The sequence below is a fragment of the Rhipicephalus sanguineus genome, chromosome 1, assembly GCF_013339695.2.
Source record: "Rhipicephalus sanguineus isolate Rsan-2018 chromosome 1, BIME_Rsan_1.4, whole genome shotgun sequence".
In the NCBI taxonomy this organism is placed as follows: Eukaryota; Metazoa; Arthropoda; class Arachnida; order Ixodida; family Ixodidae; genus Rhipicephalus; species Rhipicephalus sanguineus.
In genome coordinates this window covers 228,899,807-228,922,779 of record NC_051176.1, presented here as the reverse complement: position 1 = coordinate 228,922,779, position 22,973 = coordinate 228,899,807, and the positions used below count along the sequence as shown (strand labels likewise).

Sequence of the window (22,973 nt, the reverse complement as noted above, 5' to 3'; positions counted from 1 at the left end):
AGCTCTTTGCTTGCCTGGTTGCACATTCCACCGCCAGATGGCACCAGCTGTCCAGGGAGCTCAAGGGCTCAAGTTTGTGGGACCGTAATCGGGTAAAATGCTATCGCTGAGAAGTTCGCGGACTAACTAAAGCTTCTTAATATTGCTATGGGAAGAGTGCATAAGTTTGGCAATAGCGGCGTTCAACGTCGCGTTGGCACGGCCGAAGGAATGTAGTATGAGCCACCTTTCGCACCATTAGGTTACGTTGTTTCGCACGATGCGAAGCTCACCGTATACCGATATAGGCCCGGTCACGGTGCACCCTGTATATGCTACGGGAAGTGTTTCCGTGGTGTTCACGCATGTGCATTCTTTAGCCGGTACGGTATTATCGTACTTTCCGTGCGGTAAACCGGCATTGCTAGCTAAAACACTAATATAGAGACAGGGTAATCGTTAGGTGCGAGTGTTTCGTGACTGCCAACGGGGAATCGTGTGCAGCCCACAACGCGACACCACTTGCCACCCATCGCACGCATTACCACAAGGAACTGAAATTCACACGCCCAGCCAACGAAGCGCTCGCCAAACACTCGCGATTGTTGCCTTGCGGATAGCAGACGCTCTAGGGGACCCTCGGTTCCGTCACTTCCGCTTAACAAAAATGACGTCACGCACTCAATGTTGCCAATAATTTTGGGAAGCGAGGTGGGGAGAGTCGGGGCAATCAATAAAAATCATTTGCAATGAATCTGCGTATGTCTCCAGCTTGTAATTTGGCATATATAACGGGAACGTGAAAAGGAACTCGTACCCAGCGAATTTTATCAAGATCCATGGACCTCGAAAAATCGCCGGAGTTAAACACGAAACCTCTGTAAAACGTGTGTTTTGTGTGGGTTGCCGTGGAGAGCTCCAAGCATCGTTTCTGCATGGCCAAATCCTTGACTTCATATATGTGTCGTCGAGGATGGATGCACCTCGCTCCTGACCGCTTCGAGCAGTGAAGAATGCTCCAGTCAGTGAAATGCCCGAACTGCACCCTTCGGGAAACAATATGTGTCATTGCTCGGGTTTTCTGGAGGGCCGTGCATACCGGATTTCCCGGTGTCGGAATAAAAATTATAGCAGTTGTTCCGTGTACGAATACAACCGATGAGCGAAGCTCCTTAGAAATGGGACGCAAACGACTATGCGCCTGATCTCGCTGCTGGCTTTCATGAAGGCGGTAGGGTGGGGAGCGGGTGGGACCACTGGGGAGAGCGTCTGCTGCGCTCGGTGGCGGTAACGACTGAGCGAGTGAGTGTGCGGTGCTCGCAACGTAGGGAGAGGGAGAGAGGTGGAAGATAAAATTCCTTAATATATAAAAAGTAGCGACACTCTCCTCCATATCCTCTCCAAAGTGTCCAATCCACCTCTCCCAAGTGTCCAAACCTCATCTATATCCTCTCCCAAACGGCCACCGTGCGGGCGCCGGCCCCATAACCCGGCTTGCGCCACTTTCCTATCAAGAATGCTATGTCACGCTGATAATGCGCGCGTTTCCCGGGCGACGGCCCGTGAAACGGGGAGGTGGAAGGCGGGAGATGAGGGTGCTTGGCGTGGTGGCTCGGTTAAAAGAAAGACGGTACTTTCCCAAAAATATCTAGGGACTTTAGTGGGAGAGGGGTGCGAGCGATGATGCGGCGGGGAGCTTCGACGGCGGCGACGGATCGCCGCGCGCGGCGTGCGCCGGCGCCCGGTGGGGAGAGCGTCTGCTACTACCTTCGACAAAGCGCCCGTAGTGCGCTAGAAAGATGGTTGTCGCTTCACAATCCACGATAAAGGTGGTGAAAGTGAAGACGACCACTTTAACTAGTTGTGCACAGAGCTTATTTTTCGAATTTCTGGTGCGCTAGAACCAAACCGCTCAAGGCCTAAACATGTCCTCTTAAATCAACGGCCACTGCAACCTAAAGCGATGCTTAAGAGAAGGGAGCTGCGACGGCGGGGTGCGGGCCTAAGAGCTTCACTCCTAAAATATCCGTTTTCTTTTCTCGAGGCCGCTTCGCGACCAGAGCTTCTCATTGTTGCCGGTGCTTTCTGCCTTTCGTCGGCGAGGCGGTTACAGCACGCCCTGTCGCGCGAATCGGGATACGTGCCGGTTTGTATTTGTCGAACGACGGCTCTTTATTTAGCGCTCGGTGGGGAATAGGTTCGCACGGGACGGGAACGGGTTCAGAGGTGGAGTTGGAGGGTACTCGGCTCTAGAGTTACTGTATATGCTACCTTTAGGTGGCATTCATATACAGTAACTCTACTCAGCTCGTACTACCCTGTGCGCGCTGCCTGGTTTCCCTCCAGCCCCATGTGACCCGGGGTCCATATGATCCGATGCCGTCCTCGTTGCCCATGGTACTCAGCTAAAGCAGCCTTGTATCACACCACGTGAATGTCGGGACATCACAGCTTTACCTCCAATAAACATCCTACAGCGAAGCGATAGGGAGAGTTTCTGGCCAGCGAGAGCATGGTCGATCAGCTGAGTCTGACCGACCGGGCCCGCAGAGCAGCGGCCGCAAGCAGAGCCTTGTACTGGAGGCAACCCAGGCCCCTCCCAACGCAAGCCAAGAACCTCCGACCATCCGGACTGTTGCGCTTTTTCCCCGTCTTTTTCCCCGCGACTGTACTCTGAGCCAGGCCCGCCTATAGCCAGGATTTTTTTTCGAAACGAAGCGGCCATCGAAACGCTCACGAACTTCTACAACAAGTGCTGGCAAGATGGAAGGCTGCCCAAGCAATGGAAAGCAGCGAAAACGATCCTCATCCCCAAGCCTGGCAAGCCGCCCAACATAGAGAACCTCAGGCCGATCTCGCTCACTTCGTGCGTGGGAAAGGTCTTCGAGCACGATTCTCATGAACAGGTGGCAGCGTTACCTGGAAGAATCAGAGCTTTACCCAAATTCCATCATCGGGTTTAGGAACAAACTCGGGACGCAAGACGCCATGATCTTACTGAAGAACGAGATGATCGATGATATGACGGGCACCAAGGACAACAAAGCCATACTGGGGCTGGACCTGCAGAGCGCCTTCGATAAAGTGAGACACTCGGCCATCCTGGCCCAAGTATCCAGGCTAAACATGGGCAGGAGAACATACGAGTACATCAAAGACTTCTTGACGGAACGGACCACCCAAATCCGCGTGGGCGACCTGCAGCTCGAAGAGAAGAAGCTGGGCAGCGTCGGAACCCCGCAGGGTTCGGTGATCTCCCCGTTACTCTTCAACTTCGTGATGATCGGGGTGGCCAACCGGCTAGAAAGAGTAACGGGAGTCCGGCACACCATCTACGCTGACGACGTTACGCTTTGGGTACCGGGAGGAAGCGACGGACACATCGAGACCGCTGCAAGAAGCGGTCAACGCCATCGAGGAGCAGCTGGACGGGTCTGGACTCGTCTGCTCTCCGGCCAAGTCAGAGCTGCTGGTGATTCCACCGAAAGGAGCGGGCAGGAAAATAAAGCATATGGAAGTCAAGTACGAGCGCCCCAAGATAACGATCAAGACGGCGGGAGGACAAGTAATACCGGAGGTCGAGAGGATTCGAGTGCTCGGGCTGCTCATCGAGCGAAACCGAGTCAATGGTGAAACGGTGAACAAGCTCGCGGGCAAAGCGGCCGCGGCAATGAGACTCATCAAGAGGGTGGCCAACAGAAGAGCGGGAATGAAGGAGGAGAGCCTGACTAGGCTCCTTCAGTCCTTTGCAGTTAGCCACATAACGTACGTGGCGGCCTTCCACAACTGGAGGCCGAGTGAACGTAACAAGATAGACGCCACCATACGCAAGGTGTAAAACGCGGCACTCGGTCTTCTCGGGAGCATGAGCACCGAAAAATTCATGGCGCTGGGATTCCACAACACGCTGGACGAAATAGCCGATCGCACAGAGAACGGCGCAACTCGAGCGTCTCTCTGAAACGAGAACCGGGAGACAGATACTGCGGCACCTTGGCCTCGAGCGGAGGGAAGGAAAGCAGCAGAACGACGTACCTGTATATATACCGGATAGCATCAACAGAAAACTGAGGGTCTGCCCGATCCCGAAGAACATGAACCCCGAGCACAACAAGGAGCGGAGGTTGGCAAGGGCCAAGGCTCTCGTGGACCTCCACGCCAGGGAAGAAGGCGCCGTCTACGTGGACGCGGCAGAGTACCAAGGGAGCAGCGACGCATACGCGGCGGTGGTCGTCGGGGCATCGACGGGTGCAACGAAGACCGCAGCGAGCGTCCGGACTCGAGAAGCGCACTGTGCGGAGGAGGTAGCCATCGCCTTGGCCGTCTCCGATCCCGAATGCACTACAGTGCTGTGTGACTCTAGAACGGCAGTGAAGAACTACGCCAAGGGTATGGTATGTAGTGAGGCCGCGCGCATACTGCGCAAGGTCGAAGACATCGGACGCAAAAGTGCTGCTGTGATTAAGTGGTTTCCGGCCCACGTGGGCAGTGATGTGTCGGAACGCGGGAACGCGAACCACAACGAGACGGCCAATGTGGCCGCGCGAGGACTAACCAACCGCGCGGCTGCCAACACGGCCGACTCGGAGTGTTGGTCGCGGTACAGTGCTAAGAACAGGATGACGACCTTCAACGAAATAGTCAGATGGTACAGACTGAACAGGCAGACTATGCCGCCACATCACCCGGGGCTTACCCGGAAGGAGGCAGTGTTATACAGACAATAACAGACGGGGTCCCTGCTCACCCCGGTGCTACCTAAGTACGTATGTCCGAGTGTGTACGCCAGTGACGTGTGTAGACTGTGCGTGAAGGAGAGAGCTACCGCGGCTCACATCCTTTGGGACTGTATACCGTAAATCCGAGAGAAGCCAGTGAGAAGATGACGATCCCGCCGCAGCTAGAGGCTGCAACGAGGGTCTACGATCAAGACACACAACTCAAGGCCGTCCTGCAGGTCTCGGCAGCTCTAGAGAGACAGCGACCGAGCGAAACCGAGGAGAAGGGGGGCGGCGCCCCAGGAAGGGGGCCGCGGCCCTCTCGGAACCGCGGAAGTAGCTCGGGAGCAAGGCCTCGAAGAGCACAACGCACGAGACTGAGGTAATGGCCGCGTCGCGATGAAGGCTCGTCCTCCCTGCGTGGAGGGAGCCTCATCATCTCTGCAGGCGTCAAATAAAGTTGTTCTCTCTCTCTCTCTCTGGGGGACCACTTGCTGAAGGCCTTGACTATTTGAGAAAAACACCTATATTTTCATCATTTACTCTCCGCAAAGCGCTCGTTGTGTCTCCTTCTTCGTTCGTGTTTCTTGCGCTGCTTTAACCATAATGGAACCATTATTGAACCTTATGGTTCCATAATGGAACCATAAAAGGCCATAATGGAACCTTACCAACTAGCCCAATTGCCGACCTTGCTGCAAAACACCCTCTTCCATGATCCATCAAAATTTCGGGAGGATGGGGGGGGGGGGGGTGAGGCTAGGGCCCCCTCCCTGGCTACGGGCCTCCACGTCCTTGCATATGTCCATTTATGTCCATGGGACTAAAATCTGTTTGGTGATACCCGTAAACGTATGTTTAGTAAGAAAATGTTATCTTCAATTGTTATTGATTATATAGTCGATCGTCTCGTATTCATTTTCCCGAGGGAGGGGGTTCAACAACATGATCCCCCACCCCTCTGTCTTCCCATATATATATATATATATATATATATATATATATATATATATATATATATATATATATATATATATATATATATATATATATATATATATATATATATATATAGTGTCTTCAACAGGGAAATAAATACTACTTTTCCAACAGTTTCGTAGAGGTGGGAGTCCTCCCTTTGTCCCTTCGTTTAACTCATGCCCTGGACCCCCCCCCCCCCCCCCCCAAAAAAAAAACTGTTGCAAAATAAATATTTATTTCACTGTTGAAGCCAGCGCCTCCGTTGTGCCATAACTCATTATCCGAAGAGAACTGGCCCAGTGACCTATTGCTCTACACTTTATCCATTTCTCCGCAGATGAGTATGCGGACGCTGCGCTGGAGCTCTTGGGCAAGCTGCAAATGCGACAGAAGCGCAAGCAAATGCAAATTACTGATGGTGATAAAAATGAAATTAAAAAAGACCCGCAAACTTTTCAAAACAAACAAACAGGCTGCGGATGGCGGCATAAGTATGATTGCGTTAATACCATGTAAATGAATGTGTAGTAGCTCCTAATTCCAGAGAGGTGGCTTCTTTGGGTTCTGCCCGCGCAGTGTGGTGCGATGTCCGATCATTCTAGCGCCGGGCCGTTAATTCGAGCAATTTTATAGTCCCCTCCGAGTTCGTAATGACCGTGCTTTTAATATATATATATATATATATATACAGGGTGTCCCAGCTATCTTTAGCCAAGGGTTTAAAAATACAATATTAGAGGCAGGCGAGTGAAATCACTTGCAAATTACTGTCACCTTGCGCACTACAGACAATTTTTTGTTTGGTAATTAACTAATTTGTTAATTAAGATTATTTAATTAAATTGGAAAATATTGGCTCTAGGCAAGAAATGCGGCTTGCAAAGTTCGAGGGCGTCTTCAGAAACCCCAATTCCATTATTTGCGATAAAGAAAGTCTCACGTATACTATTTTTCCAAGCTGCAAAGAAAGCCCGCGAAATACAAAAATAACCACGTGACAAGCGCATCCGCCCGCCGCGAGAATGCTGCCCTCAGCCGTGATTTGAGAGAACGAAATCAGCTGCGGCCGCGACTCGGCGGCTCCGTTGCGGCGGTAGGCTGATAAGTTCACGGTGGTTTCTTGGCCCGCGTTCGCTACAACTTGCACCGTCACGCGCGCCAACCCCAGATATTATATTATTATTGCCTTAAATTACAATCTAAAAAAAAGTCACAGTTTCGCAGCAACGGCGAAGCAATGAATGCGATAGCAATAAATTGTAATGTAACGCGAAGAATGGAAAGCAGCTCGAAATTGCCAGCGCGTCGCTCGAGCCCAAAGGACGCACGAAAAGAACGCACACAGGACGAGCGCGAACTAATGCGTCACAGCTCGACACTTTGAAGCGCACTGCTGAAACATAAAGCAGGACGCACGAAACGAACGAACAGGTACACACAAGACGAGCGCGAACTAATTGTCACTTTTGTTACTTCTTTCTGTTTGAACAGCGCGCTCCTTTCTCAAACGCGGCCGCTGCAGCGAGCGAAGCGAAGCACCCCACCGGCCGCCCCTTAAACGACCACGCCCTGTAGAGCGAATAGCAACGGCGATCGCAGGTGCGGCGCGCGCACGTCGCGCCATCTATGTAGCCACTAAGAAAGCATGCTGAATTACATGATGTATATAAATAGCGCGCCGTTAGCACGCCGAAAGGCGGTGCTGTCGTGGCCTGACGTCTAACGCGGCGGGCTGCAAATCGCGAGGTCGCCCGTTCGATTCCGCGCGTCGGAAAGAATTTCTGAATCATTTTTCTTTATGGCTTTTCTATATATATACATACTTATACATATACGGTGAATGACGGCGACGGGGACGGACATTTTCCAGCCGAGACTGTCCATATAATTGCTATCGCAATAAAAAGAGTGCGCGTACTAGATAGGTGTATTTTTGTACTCCAACAATAATCGTCATCTGAACTTGCTTCCCTTTCCATTTGAAGACTCGGCGCTCGCCACTTTGTCAAGCATGCTTTGTCACGCTGATAACGCGCACGCCGTGCGAGACATGCGGCGATAATGCAAGGCTCACGAGATAGATGATGATCGTTGGTGAATCACAACTATGATGTAGCGCAAAACGACACCACTACAGTATACTAGAAACCCGGACACAAGAAGGCTCATAATCGGACGCTACACAGTGCTCTGTGGTGTAATGTGCATTCTCGTATCCATGTCATTTCACGCTACATCAAAGTTGTCCGGAGAAGCTCCACACTCCTAGAATGACTCTATACTCCGTTTCATACATAGGCGCACGTGCGCACGAGGGGGGCAGGAGAGCCCCCACCCCTAATCACGCCTCAAAGGGAGGGGCACAAAGTGCCCCTTCCTTTGCTCAATTTAATCAATTTGGCCCCTCCCTTTGCTCCACTTACTCAATTATGGACACGCAGGTTTTTTATAATGGCGGCCGAAGGCCCCTGATGTCGCATTCCGTGAGCTAGTTTACTTAGCATCTTTACTTTAGGAAAGCCAGGGACCGAAGGGAGGCCGTTGTGAGAAGCATGTCATCGCTTCATTTTAATTTTTGTCCATCCATTGTGAAACATGTTGTCTTTAGGACTCGATCAATCGAGAGAGAGAGGGGGGGGGGGGGCTGCGATGAAGTGCCCCCTCTTAATTGGGAACCCTGCGCACGCCCACGACCTCGTGTATTGCACGCCTACGGTTTCATACATCTGCAGGTGCAACCAGTGCAACGCTGTGGAGGCTAGCTAGACTTCTTGCAGTAGATGCGTTCGCATTAAGAAATAGTTTGATGTTCTTACCACCCAGAATGGATTTTTTTTTTCGTTTTTACAGTGGGTAGTAATCGAAGATGTTTTGTGCCTTACAAATAAACAAGCGCCGTTATACCTATGTTATTATGCAGCTGGATCACTAGGTCTCTAGTTGCTCGTTTTTTGGTATTTCACTTGTGGCCCGTCGCACGCAGGCTCGTGCTAGGCTCCCGCGAGCGTTTACGAATGGTTTACGACAAAAGCCGACCATGGGACACGCGGAGTCATACCTTTTGCTGACCGAACTTCCTACATAGCTTTCACAGCGTTGCACCTGATGTGAACCAAAGCGCTACAGCCGATCACCTCTGCTGCTAAATACTCCTGCTAATTCTCTCGGTTGTGAAGGAAAAAACTAGGAGGGAGAGGTTCATGTGACAATCTCGAAGCCTAGTAAAAAAAAAAAAAAAAAAAGGCTGCACGTTTAACTCTTGTAAACCTAGTAATCAAGCGCGAAACGTATGTTTGGCTTGGTTTTGCAAATATACTATGCACACAGTGTTTCATTAAAGTTATGCTTTATTGCAAATCTGATGGTGTTCTCTGCGTGTTTCTTGAATTATGCTGCCGAAGACAGTATGGTCCGCGAAGTACGTGCTAATCTGATTTGCTCCGCTGGCTCAGCCGGTGCATCATCTACGGTGAGACTGAGAGACCAAACACGAATGCTAGCGGAGCTACATGCGTTTGATAATGGAAACGCAACCCTTGCTCGCTTGGCTTGTTTCCCTCGCTACGCTCCTTTCGTCAGCTCGTCTCTTCACCTCCTCCTCACCGTGAGAGGAGAAAGAGCAGTGAGGGCGCGCACCTGCAATCAAACAGGTTCTTGTTCGCCCACTTGACAGCACAACGTTGCTTGGGACATCACCTAATTGTCACGACAGCTGCTAAGAATAGTGGAAAGGCACGAAGAAGAGCATGTAAAAGTCTGTTGGTGGTTTACCTTCTCCTGGTCACATGGTACCGCAGCAGCGAGGCTCCGAGAGAGCGCAGCTGCGACACCTTCCCGTAACGAATCACATGATGTGACGTCACGCCTGCCACACTTGTGCTCCGATGGCTCAAGATGATTGTGATGCGATGAATGACCTTGGGAGACATGGTGTAGTCGAGCTTTCGCTCTAAAAATTTAATGGAGAAATAGGCCTTGCTCACGTGATAGGCAAGCACTACTATTGGTCAGCTTGCTCTGGTTGCGGAGGCCTAATCCTACCCAGGAGGCACCGCGCACAAGTTGAGAGGGGTAGAATCAGAGGAGGTTGGCTTGTTGAGGCTAGCGGCAGGGGCGTAGCCAGAATTATGACTTTTTTTAGGGGAGGGGGGGTTCAACCACCCTTTATATATGTTCATTTGTGCGTTTATGTGTGTGTGCGTGTGTATACACATGTCAAATTGAAAAAAAAAAGTTTTTTTTTTGTGGGTGGGGGGTGGGGGAGGGAGTTGACACTCCTTTGATTGACACCCCGTGATTCTCCCTCCTAGTTTTTTTCCTTCCTCTGTGCGCTCAGCAATGTTCTCTGAAGGTGGGGTCACTGGCCGTCTAACTATAAAGGAAGAAAAAAAGTCACTGCAAACTGCACCTCTCTGTATTCGATGCGGGTTAAGGTTGATGCTCTACTGTCACTTCTCTGGGAATGTAAGATGTCCCTCTTTTAGTAATCACTGAATAAATTCGTGTTTTGGTAAAATGTTGTAGTGTGGATGCATGCGTCAGTGGTGTGTGGTATTACATGCGCACTACCTCCAGCTTCCATGACAGGTAATGCCTCCTGCTTCACGTGCAAACGCATGGTTATACACTTGACATGTACATTGGACTGATCACATTAAAAAGTGACGTAATTATTGTTTTGCTCTCAATAATACTAGGCTTCACAGCCATAAATAAAAGCAGCTTACACGTTTTATGTTAGGTTTCCTTTATTAATGATTGCTATCCACAACAACCACCCCAAAAACTTAGTTGCAATCTTGTACGTACAACTATGCACACTGTGCCATAATGGAATAAAAGCATCTGGACAAAACTCGGGGGTTCAATAACAAGATGTATTATATAACATGTACATATCTCCAGTGTGTGATCAAACAACACAGAATCACATTTATAGGTCTCGCCAACAATTAAGAACAAGCAACACAAATCTGCGCATGAAAATAACACATTGCAACAAAATCACTGTACTCCTACTGTTTCAATTGAGCATAAGAACACCAAAACATACACACAACCAGCCAAAAAAAATATACGGCATTCTGGAGGTAATTTCCTTTAAAGAATACCATTTTCCGACTTTTCAAAGTCTCAAATTAATGTGTCATGGCAGATTTTGACAAACGAAAAAACAAGTGAGCTTCTGAGAACATTAATAGGCATGTTTAAAACGCGACACTAAAGTAACAATTATCACATTTGCCAGCACTGCCCCACTGTTGCAAGACACACCACCTTGACACCCCATGCATTGAAATGAAAAAGCAATGGATCTCGCCAGCCAAAGAGGAACGCAGACCACCTATACTGTCTGGAAGAAAGGAGGATCCGACCTGTCCACAGTGAGCCACTTATTATACCACACTCCTTCCAAATGATATTGGAGGAATAGCAGCGGACAATGGATGAGTCTTCTATCTGTTTCTCACTCTAAATTGGCTCACACAACCCACAGTTTTCTCTACATCGCACAGAAACGGTAAGATTATATGTACGTTTTGTTAAATGACAAAATAACGAACATAACGAACAACGGTGTTTGTGACACCAAAAAATTACGGTGTGCCTGCCACATCTTGTATATGGCACCTTTCACATCACCAGCATAGTTATATTCATTAGCCAGTGCCTTTATGCAGAAAACCTTCAGACAGAACTGACCAGCAAGGTTTGGCTAGCAACTCACAATATTCTGGAAGCCATAATATCTCAAGCCAGTGTACACACAACTTGTAAGAGCATCTGTGTAGGGTGTGAAACAGAAAAATGGAGGCATAATTATGGCTACAAAACTAGAGAGGAATTCCTCTTTCACAGAACTGCACCTAACTTATGTATGCTAAAGAGAACTCCACCACTATAGTACACACAAGACATATATGCTTGTCAGGTCCTCATCTATGGAAGCAGCAGTAATTTGCACAACCAAAGCACCAACTACTGTGGACTGCCTTCAAAACCAGGCCGCCATTTGGTAAAACAATGATCAGACTGAAAGCTTAATTGGTGCCACCAATAAACACCAGTGAAGGAAGCAAAATGCCAAGGACACCTTGGAAGACTGAAGTGCCCTGAACTTACAAATAAGTGCCTAGTGACATATGTGAAAGATGCTACAAGTGAATCTCCACATTTTACGTGTTTTCAAACAGCTGTAATGAATGTGCTTCCAGCAGAGTATGAAAGTGCATATGTCCCAGTGAGAGAAATGCTTTAGACACAACTTTTTTTTTTAAAGCAAGGTGCATTGTACAACACTAACTTTTTAAAAAGTAATGTTACAATAGTCAAGATGATGATGTGACAACTAGTTTGTGTACAGGTGCACGAATAGTTTTTGATGCTGATATTGGCTTTTTACTCTCTTTTTACTATAGCATTCATCAATAGTATATCACACTTTAAATGTCCACTTGGCTCATTTGTTTTCAACTTTTCTTCAAAGAATACATAAACATGTCAAAGGTTTACATCATAGCGGCAATAAATTGCAGTAGCATTTTAGTTTGCACAACAGTTTCTTTTCCTCAATATGTAGTTTCGGAACAGGGAACCTGAAATCTGGAGTACACTGGTGTTGTGCTGGCCAGTATAGGATTTACAAAAGATAGATGGCTTTAGAATAGAAAATAATGTGTCTTGTTATACATATGCTGAATGAAATTCAACAGAAAGAAACATTTGCACTGCATCTACCTCCTTCAAGCTCTAGGAAATAAAGGCGAGATAATGAGATGAAGCCACTTACATAATAATCGCTTATTTCTGCTGATCTGTGCAAGAAGATTTGACGCACACACTGCACTTGTTCTAACAAAGCATTTCTATGGTGGTGAATTCATGTTGGGATAACCGAGTTTAGACACACAGCGTGGTGCAATCTTGAGCAGAATTATGTCAGTGCTCAATATCTGTGAAGGCAAAATGGCAGAAAGCAAAAGCTTGCTGCACCAATCCCTCCTCCAGAACTTAAGGCACAGCAACCAGCAATAAAACAGCAGCAAAGTTGGCGGCTTCTACATCGACAGGTGACACCGTGTCCCCTAATATCAGCTTTGCACGGTTGCGTCATTTCTGAACTTCGTGGTGTGGATCAAATGCTAAATGTGTGGTTTGTGCTCTGCACATGTGCAGCAGTGGGAGGTTACTTCTTTGGGTACCCATAGAAGAGATAGGCCTTCCTGTCCTACAGTCTTCTGAAACCAATTTCTAAGATAATTAACTAGTTGTATATCATGAACCACCGTAGCTCAGTAGTAGTGCATCGGACGCGTTATTTGAAGGTTGCAGGTTCAATCCCTGCCGGCGGCAAGTTATCTTTTCGTCCACTTTACTTTCTTCACATTTACATCATAATAGGGGATATTCAAAATGTACAGCGCCATCTGTCGATGATCCCATAAGCTCAATCCGCCATGTCTTGTTGGGCGCGAAAACGAAACTAGTCGCATATCGCAGCCTTTCAGGTGCCGGCTACAAGTTTTTTACCTTCGTTCTGCGATGACTTCCGTATGCTTCGTGCGCTGTTAAGGCAATGAAGGAACCCTGAAAATGCCAGGAATAAGGTAACACTATTTTTAATAGAATTCATCAGTTACCTGAATGAAGAAAAAGAATGTACAGACGCGAACTTGTTTCGTCAAAGATCCGTACTGTGCTTTGGTTTGGAAATGATCGGCGCTCGCAAAAGCGCTCGTCAAACTCAGTTCTTATTTCTCCGCGCGATTTAGTTGCTTGCCTGCAACATAAGCTAGACTAGCAGAACAATATATTATGATAGATGCATTTTAAAAGAGACGGCCGACGTTGCACACGTGCGAGAGAGCATGATTGATCAACATTAGCTTGTGGGCGTTGAAGATCGACGAAAGCAATGATTTACGTATATAAATGTGTGTAGGCAGTGCCACAGACAGTGCTGCGCGCGTCTGCGGTAAATCAATGCCGCCATACGAGACTCGATCGGCGCAAAGATTTCCAACAGGCATCTCTTTGCAAGCTTCGCAAGGAAGTGTGCGCTGAAGTACATAGTCTGCATGCTGCGTGCGCCCTTCACTTTAACGTACACACCCTTATCCCTCCCTTTTATTTTTCTTTTGCTTTCATCGGTCAGCGAACACGGAGCAAAGAGTTACGGAGCCGTATAGTAGATGGAGCTGTTTGTTCAGTAGATCATCGCACTCATCTTTCCACTTATCGTGAGCCCTTGCGCGCCTCCATGCATAACCATGGAGGCACGGTTACGCACGCCTCCATGGCATGCGAAAGCAAAGAGTGCAATATTTTAAAAAGATGTGTCAATGAATGCACACGTATAGTGTTCACGAAAACCGGAACGACAATACTAAATCTGCACCACAGATTACGGCCATAAAACATTATAAACAAGTGTGCAGTAAAAGAGCATTACTCGGGCCACTCTCTTTGTGTACAGTTGAAACGCGCGATCAGTATTTTTGTTTGGTTTGCGGAATACCACTCATGCTCATGTCCATGCCTTGTTTATTTTGAAAAAAAAAAAAACTGACTGCAATGCACGCTACTACAGAGGGTGTAGAGATACTTGTGCCTAAAGAAATGAGCTGACAAAAGCAGCACAGCGTTGCACAGGTCGTGTAGAAACAATGTGGTGTCGATATCTGATGAGTGTTTATGACGCGTGTATGAAATCACAGGGGGAAATACAATGGAGATGTATTGCAGTGCAAGGTTACCTTAGAAGTCTGACAGTCACATCTCCTCTGCAACGAACACTTTTCTTGACTGCCTACCTCAGACGGAAAGCGCACGGCACTAGAGAACAGCAGTTCGTCTTTGCGAAGCAGTGCGCCTCTCGCAGCTGCCGTCCGATGTATTTTTAAGCACGCAGAGCTCCGATATTGAGTTCTCGTCGATTTGTGGCAGCAGAGTAAGGTCCACTGACTGTTCAGCACTGGATGACGAAAGAAACAGCCGCATTTTGTTGGTCCGAAAGCTTTGCCAACGACTACGGCTCAGCCTTGCCATGGCCTCTCCTTATGGAGACGCTAGCAGACGATTCCGCGACGGCGTCCAACAAAAAATGGCGGACATGCCCAGTGTTGCTGGAGCACCAAGCATCATGAATATTCCCTATTACTACAAATAACATCCCCTATACTTTCCTTGGCTTTCTTGTCTGTTAGTTCTAATTAATTTTGTGTCCAGCAAAGAAAAATTAGCCCTTAAAATTCCCCTTCTTTCATTCATGAAATGACAAAGTATCTTAAGATCTTTATGGTACAAAGAGAAAAAGATAGAGGTGCAACATTTTCCAAAATATCGTCGTTCGAAACTTAGCGATGAAGTCGGTAAATATAGCAAGTTTTTAGTCACCTTAATGACAACTTTGACGTCTTGAAATCTTGGGGACATTTTAGTGATATACTAAATATACATTGTCCTGTTAAATTCCTCCAGGAGCATTGGCTAAGTTCAATGTCTCACGCTCATTTTATCTCGAGAGGTGACTACTTCCAAAGACATACCGAACAGATTATTAGCGAGCCATCCGAGTACGCCAATTCTGCTTCTCTAAACAAAGAAAAAATCTTTATAAGTGATACTGTTTAAGGAAATTGGCAGCAGACATACTTATTTACAACCTGACCATTGACTTGCAAACACAGGAAATAAAAACACAGGAAATAACCAGAGATTACAGTCTAGCATTTTACACAAAAGAATTGAAGCATTTCAGGCTGAAAGCTAGAATTAAATTCTGACGGTTTATGTGCGTGAACTACGATGTGATTATGAGGCATGTGGGTCTGCAAGCTGGCTATTTGGTCTAAATAAAGATACTAACACTGAGTTTCATGAAAAACAACAACCAATTCACTGTGTATGACATACAGAAGCTCAAGAGTGCATCACACTATACAGAACTGACAAAGTGGCCAAATCACCTACAGTACTGCCTTTGAAGCCCAATAATATTGAGTATTCATGGATAGTGTGAGATCCAGATTTGTTTCTTTTTCTTTTTATTCGATTTCATTTATTGTGCCTTAAGGGCTTGAGGGCATTACATAATGGACAAGCAAGTATCCTTCAGCACTCCCTCTGGATGCCAAATCTCCAAGCTATCTTTATGGAGAAAGAAGCAACGATGAAAAATGTCAAAGGACGAACAATGCATGCCCTCCTTGTTGCTGTATATTTGGTGATCTCCTAATGTCAAAAGTATGAGCATGCTCATTTTTATATTAAAATCAGTGTTGACTAGTGCATAATTTCATTTAAAAATGCAAATGCTCACATTATTAATCTGCCAACACGGTGGCTGAAAATTGCCTGTGTCATCAGCTGGACAGCCTCAGTTTCTCATCAGCAGCTTTATAAAGCTACAACATAAGCAGTATGGTATAATCTGCTGAATGTGTGCACTACACTGCCTTACACATAAACTCAGTGCTGGCAAGCTGAAGGGAAGAATGAGCATGTGTCTCTGATAGTACAGTGACTAATCTGCACAATGATAAAACATGCTACAACTTTTTTTGAGCAAGAGGAATGTTAAAAATCATGCAATATAACAAAGTAAAAACAATCCTGAGCCAAAACTTATAAAAAATCAACAACACAGAGCATTAAAGGGGCCCTCTAACACTCTTCAACCCCCCATTCTTTACTCGTGGATTGCGTAGACTGAAGTACGGACGAACTAGTGCAGCAAGAACGGCAGCGATAGCGGCACGCAGTACGAAGTTATTCAATTTAGAAAATTCAAAATACAAGAAAAAAAATGCCTGCCCTCAACTCGATTTTCGCGGGGTCACGTGACCACATTTCACTCTCTGCTGTGACGTCGGATGGCGCTCCAATGAAATGGGCTGAAAGCTCTTACGTAGGGGAAGCTCGCACACCATTGTTGCTTCTCCTTTCCAACGCATTGTTGACGTCGTTGCCATAGTAACAAACGTGGTTCCTGAAACCGGACTTGTCAGAACGTGAGCGGGCGCTACTGCTTCGAAGCGAGGCTGGGGAGGCTTTGTCTGCTGTTCCTTACAACGACATTCCGTGTCATTCCCTCTTCTCATTCTGAGAAGGGAATTTGTGGAGCGGCATGGGCGGTTATACACGGTCGCCCCTACGCGGGTTGTTCGGTGAGCAGCCCGACGAGTTACAAGTGTGCAGCGACAACGATTCAACGAAGAGGATTACTTGCACCGTTTCAACAACAATCATGAGCCTACCGCACATGCGGAAAGAGGCAGCTCCCAAACGTACACACGCAAAAAGAAGGAAGAGGGGCAAGCGTTTCATATGGACATCCGACCGGCGCAGGCAGAAAAAAAAGAAAGCCAGAGCAGCCAGAGCAACCAGAGGCGAAATGGCAACCGGCGCATCTGTGGTACATTGTGGTTGTAGCGATATTTTTTGTTGCGACGGCGGCTATTTGGAGTTCATTGAAAAAGCACAGAAAAGAAAAACGAAACACAATAGTAATCTCAACTTTGATGCAACGCCGTTATTACTTCTAACGTTACATTTATCCAATCATAGGCCAGCGCTCATCTTCGTCATTTCGGCCCGCAATAGTTCTGGCAAGCGCCACTACGCGCTGATGCGGTCAGCAGCGATGTAGCGACTTTAACGCGTGATTAAAATACTAAATAATTTGATGCTTAAACGTATGCTAAAATTATCCCCAGCCATCAGTCTACGCAACCCGCAAGTAAAAAATGGGGGGTTGAATAGTGTTGGAGGGCCCCTTTAATAAACGGGACATAACCAAAACCTGTAGAAAGCATACGCTGCAAGGACATTATCTTTGAACTAACAGCTATGTCAGTTTGAAGACAACTACATGCCAAATTTTCAGTATATCAGAGAGTACATGCAAAGCATTACTCCAGAAAACAACAAGCACACCACACGACAGAACTGTAAATAATTTTTTTTTTAAGTTCACTTTCCCTATCTGAACTAAACAAACACCAAGAATAAGTACACAGCAGCTTCTTACGAACACCATATTCACTTTCCTTTAACTAACCTTTTATATAACATTAAATGTATGCCATACAAATTCCAGCTTATCACATGCACATGCTGTAGTTGCAGCGTGACCACTTTTATTTTATTGCAAAATATGTCAATAGTTGAATAATGATGATTAAAGCTATTTAGTAGCTTGTAGGAAGTGCAGAGTGAGGTTTGTTCAAGTGAAATGGCCACAACATCCTTAAGGCTGCTTTAGGATTTTTACTTAAAAATGCAAGTTCAATTAATTATTTGCTACGCTAAAGTTTACTCGCATAAAATTTGCACATTAAGATTTTGAATTTGCCCTGACATGTTGAATTTTGGAAATGCTCATACTGATGAAACACTCAGCCAAGGTAGCTTTAGCAGTGATGCTTATGTGCACCATAACAAACAAAAGTTTAGAACCAGTAACACTGGACAAATTAGACACAAATTGCATTGGTTGAAATGCATAGCAGTAACATGTTTCGTGCCACTTGATTTCAGGTTGCACATACAGCCTGCAAGAAAATAAATTTCTCCCACAGTCCCATGCATTTGTACCTGTCTTCCATGACAGGTACAAACCTGTCTAGGAAGACAGGTGTTTTAGGTTCCGTTTCAACCTAAAATAAATGTAGATAGCAGAAAAAAAAAAGACGCAGAACAAAACATAAGCAACAGAGTGGTTGCATAAAGAAGCCCAAAGAACATGCTGTGCAACCCAGCTGCTCAACCAAAACAAAGGAACTATCAATGCCAAAAGTTTGCAAGCAAAGCTTCTGATAAAAAAAGCAGAGTTCCCCCATAATTTATGCCGGCAGCCAGTAAAGCTGTACAACATTGTGTTGGTTCCTCATAATAGTGATAGATGCGAACTCAGAAAACAGGCCATGGAAATATTTGGCTTTCTTGCAAATTCCGTGGCCTGTGAAGTTATGCCTATAGTAAGCACACTAATCTGTCGAAGCTCTTGAACGTTCAGTTAGCCACTGTGAATTAAAAGTGCTTTTGCAAATGGAGTGACTACAGTTAGCAGTACTTCGATTCTCACCCGTCAACATTTTAGTGTATATAACCATCCAACCAATCTGTTGCTTATGTGTAGAAAGCATGTGTCTTGAAACAGATCTCCTATCGTTTATGTGTTCAATTAAATGGTTATCACGATATGGCAATAATGCACACAGGTCTGTATGACACGTTGCGCTTCCAGTTTTCAACTATCATGCATATCAAGCTCAGGATATGCACTGTGCAACACAAAATTTATGTTATGAGTACATCCTGCCTGCATAGTAATATAAATGTCAAAAAGTGACAACAGTAGGTGACCATAATATTTTACCCAGCTAAAATGTCCAAATTGCAGCACCCACCTGCGAACACTTGACCCTTTAAAAGATGATAACCAGATGGCACAGCTGCCCTGTCATATGAATTTATGTACATTGGCACGACTGCTTTATGACATCACTGTTGATAACATCACTGCCGTTGTACAACATGTTACTTGATTTTTATAATATACACGAGACCTTAGTGCAGACTGACAACAGTGGGAGAGAACTTCATTACTAAAACATTGAACCATCAATCCTTTAAGAAGCTTTCTTGCATATGGAGAACCAAAAAAACACACTGACTGCCCATTCTCGTTTTATGTATTAGTGGATGACAAAATATAAAACAGAAAATATTTATAGGCAGGCTATTAAAGTAATTTTCCACTGCAACATCAGTTCAACTATGCACACAGCAAATACAGCACTTCATAGACAGCTGCAGCATTACTGTAGGTATCAAAAGAACATCAACAAAGCCACCACTGTCATGGCCAGCCTGCTGGGACTAGAAAGTGGAGCATTCCCGCAATGCAGGGTTAGCAAACACCTACTCAACTTAATGGAAACCAGAAGTAACTGGTAATTAGGAAATAAACGTTTTGCCTTGATAATTGCATCATATTTATAAGTCAAATACTAGAAAAAGAATCTCCTTAAATGAGTGAAACTTATGACATGTCTAGCTTGGGTGCATTGGTGTACCTTCTCCCTCATTTTTTTATATCAGGGTGCACTTCCACTGCCCTTTATCAGTGGGAAATATGAGGGCACCTCCTGGACAGGGGACTGAATAACTGCCCCAATGCAGTCCAGCCATACATACCATAAGTGACCACAACATATAGCAGGTAACCTAAAAGCAACAGTATTACAAAAACATAAATGATGTGCACATAAGGATTCACAACGGCTACATGGGACCTATGTGACGACAAATCTTGCACAATTTCGTGCCTTTGTGCTGGGTCATTTTACAAGATGCATATATGGAGAAAATCAGCAATGTAAATAAAATACAATAATGTAAGTGAACCAGTCTCGTCAGCACAATCAATACGAATAACAAATAACACGCAGCGCTTCTTGGACACGGTGAAGTGTTTGCTGCCAACTCTCCATGTTTTGTCCTACTGTCACTTCTGATCACACACCATCAGTACAGGCTTTAAGGCAAGCTTTAAGAAAATAGGTCTTATGTGTCAGGTCACCCCACTATAAAAATAAGTCTGTTTTGTTGTTTGTTTGCTTTTCCATACAGAAATAGCCATGTGCTCAATTACATACTAAAAATAATTACCATCTCAAAACTAAACATTCAGAGAACGATAGCACCAAGCATCAAGCAAAATTCCTTGCCTAAAATTTTGCTCAATGCTGTCATTCACAGGTAAAAGACAAGAAAAATAGACAAGTCACTGCAAGGCAGCAACATTGTTTCCTTTCTTTCTCACCCATTCATTACTTCGTAAAGCACTTGGAATTTGAGCATTCCTGCTGTGCAGGGGCAACAAAACAGGAGAGTTGACTGGATGCTTACAAGAAAGCACTGCCATCTTAAAGGCGGATAAAGAGGGTACAAACTGCATCTCCAGCAAGACATGCTTCTATAAAGCAGTGCTGTTAGCGTTCCGGCGCACATGGATAAGCTAAAACAATTTTTCACGAATGTTGCAACTGGAACCTCCTCATCCGACAAAATATGTCTAAAGCTGCACAGAGGATACATTAAAAGCTTGCATAAGTGCCACTAAAACTTAAAACACTGGTAAAATATACATACAAGCTTTTGTGCATGCATGTTTTCGTATCAATTATTCTACTTGCCACCATCTCTGGGCAGGTTCACGAGATGTAAAGTTGTGTGTGCCTTTCGACATATGTACAGATGTACAGCATAGATTAGACAACATGACTCGTCTCTACAGGTAGTAGAAAGCTACGATTATTTACAGTTAAAATACCACAGAGAAAACAAGGCAAATATACTGACTTAGGCACAATTCAACTAGTGTCAAGTTTCATGTTAGTCAACTAAAACTTGTAGAAGACAGTACTTCGGATGCACTAACACAGTCTCAAATGCAAAGCACCTTTTTCAGGTTAGGCAATCGAGTCTTCATAATAAACTTAATGCTAAGCACATGGGCAGCATCAGTGTCAGAAGTCAACAAAGCTACACGACTAGGTAATTATACTCAAGCAAGGTCTTGCCTCCTGCAAAGTGCCCAAGGCACAGGAAACATTTCAAATACTACTACATACTATATAAGCTTTAAGAACAGCAAGGTTAAAATATGTGTGACAAGCCATAGTTCGTTCGGCATAACACATTTCAGATAAAGTGCTAAAAATAATACAGAACACCAAACACACCAACTGCCACCAATAAGGCATCAGGAGGATATCTGACAAGGAAGATTCTTCTGGCCATCTCAGCAGTAGTTATACCACAAGCTCCAGAACTCATGTAGAGGCACTGAAGCATGGTTGAATGTTTCTTCGCAGCAATGTCTAAGAAACAGGCATTATACTCTCAACTAAGACACCACTGGCAGGTGACTGCCACGTAGAACCACCAGTCAACTTTGCACAGTTATAACACAGGAAAAGTGAAAAATCACAGGGCCAGATCTCTGGGCCTAGTCTGAATCATATGGCACTGCATAATGACATACATTTACGGCTGATGCAAATTCTTGGATGAACAACAAAGGCAGCAGCCCCAGATCTCTTACTCTGGCCAGGGGTAGTGACAAATCAGCCAGCGGCCCCATTTCTGGTGCCTGAAAGAAACAAACTTGCCGTCACGAACAGGCTTACTCAGCTTAAGACAAATCTTTCTTAAGTGTCCTTTCTTTCATTGCACATAGTACTAAGAACAATCATCATCATAAAAAAAATCACAAAGGACTTAAACACTGGTTTTTTTTTAAGTGCCAAAACCATGACATCATTACGAGATTCATTGTTGAATCAATTTTGACCACCTGGGGTTCCTTAACAGGCACCAAAATCTAATCACATAAGCATTTTTGCAATTTACTTCCATTCAAATAAGGCTGTCACAGATTGTATCAAACTCACAACCTTGAGCTCAGCATTGAGATGCCATAGCCACTAAGCTACCATGCTAAGTATAATGGAAAGCTGGGCTAGTTGGAATGCATGTATGATTGATGCAGCACTAAAGACGAAGACGAAAGGAACACAGTGCACAGGACGAGCGCTGTGGAAAAAAAAAAACAAAAAAACGACTGCCCGTTGTTTGATATATCAAGAGTTTCGGCTACTTTTGTTCAATGTAGCCGTAAATTTTCCTGTGCATTGACTTAAAAACTGTCGTTTTTGAAAGTAGTTTGATATAAAGGGCAATTTGATTTACCCAGGTTTGATATAGTCGGGTTCGACTATACAGTTTGTGATGCATTGCAGTATTTGGCAAAAAAGTTGGAAGCCTGCTGAAAACATCTGAGGGTTAGCATGTAGCCTGTCATAAATCGTTCAATGCTTTCATTACACTCTGGAGATATACAGTAAGATACCACTTGAATGAACGTCAGTTAAAGGGACCGACAACTGGCCAGAAAGTGTGATTAGATTCTGGTAGAAATGAAAAGACTGTGAAATATATTGACAGATTCCAGCATCCTTTCGCGTTGTGAGCAGGATTTATATTTTTAAAGCGTGTTTAAAAGTAACGAAAAACCGGCATGTTGCGTAGCCTAGCGGAAGTGCCTTAAGCTGTATTATCAAGACGGTCTCTTTGCTGTGCGTAGCCACGTAGTCTGATGCTGTCATGTCATCATTAGTCCTGAAAATTAGAGTACATAGATTATTATCTATCCCCGATCTATACTGTGCTGCTTACGAGGTAAAACGAGTTGCACGGTGAGAAGCGGCGCTGCCTTCGCGGCAG

At 45.4% G+C, this 22,973-nt stretch overlaps 1 protein-coding gene and 1 pseudogene across 2 annotated transcripts in view; one reads left to right on the top strand and one right to left on the bottom strand.

Moving 5' to 3' along the window:
* The first annotated feature begins 2,877 nt into the window (after positions 1 to 2,877).
* On the top strand, positions 2,878 to 5,037 carry LOC119381799 (uncharacterized; annotated as a pseudogene).
* Positions 5,038 to 10,408: 5,371 nt separating this feature from the next.
* LOC119373728 (endonuclease/exonuclease/phosphatase family domain-containing protein 1) overlaps positions 10,409 to 22,973 on the bottom strand; it is a 54,213-nt gene continuing 41,648 nt past the window's right edge. For both annotated transcript variants that reach the window (XM_037643792.2, XM_049419996.1), the window contains exon 11: positions 10,409 to 21,840. The gene's annotated coding sequence lies outside the window, so the exon portion shown is untranslated. The remainder of the gene's footprint in view (positions 21,841 to 22,973) is intronic.